This window comes from Penaeus monodon, chromosome 15 (assembly GCF_015228065.2).
Source record: "Penaeus monodon isolate SGIC_2016 chromosome 15, NSTDA_Pmon_1, whole genome shotgun sequence".
Lineage (NCBI taxonomy): Eukaryota > Metazoa > Arthropoda > Malacostraca > Decapoda > Penaeidae > Penaeus > Penaeus monodon.
This window is the reverse complement of record NC_051400.1, coordinates 12,610,434-12,610,678: the sequence shown is the minus strand read 5'-3', so window position 1 is coordinate 12,610,678 and position 245 is coordinate 12,610,434. Positions and strand designations below refer to the sequence as shown.

Below are 245 nucleotides of genomic sequence, written 5' to 3'. Positions count from 1 at the left end.
GCATGAAGATAGTGACAATGCAAAGGTAAAATGTGATTAAGGAAAGTATCGGAAATAAAGGCCAATATTAACAGCACTAGAACAGTGATAGAAACAAAAGCGGTAATAATGATAGCAATAACTGTAATAATAGCACTAATGTTGATAATTTTAAAGAAGTCGATAATAAAAACCCTGCAGTAATGAAAATAGGAGTTCCACTGACCACAGTAAGAACAAGAAGTATCAAAATCAGTTTAAAAGCA

General features: G+C 31.8%; 1 protein-coding gene across 1 annotated transcript in view; it reads right to left on the bottom strand.

Moving 5' to 3' along the window:
- LOC119582222 overlaps positions 1-245 on the bottom strand; it is a 49,035-nt gene that overhangs the window by 2,096 nt on the left and 46,694 nt on the right. The gene's annotated exons all lie outside the window — the stretch shown is intronic.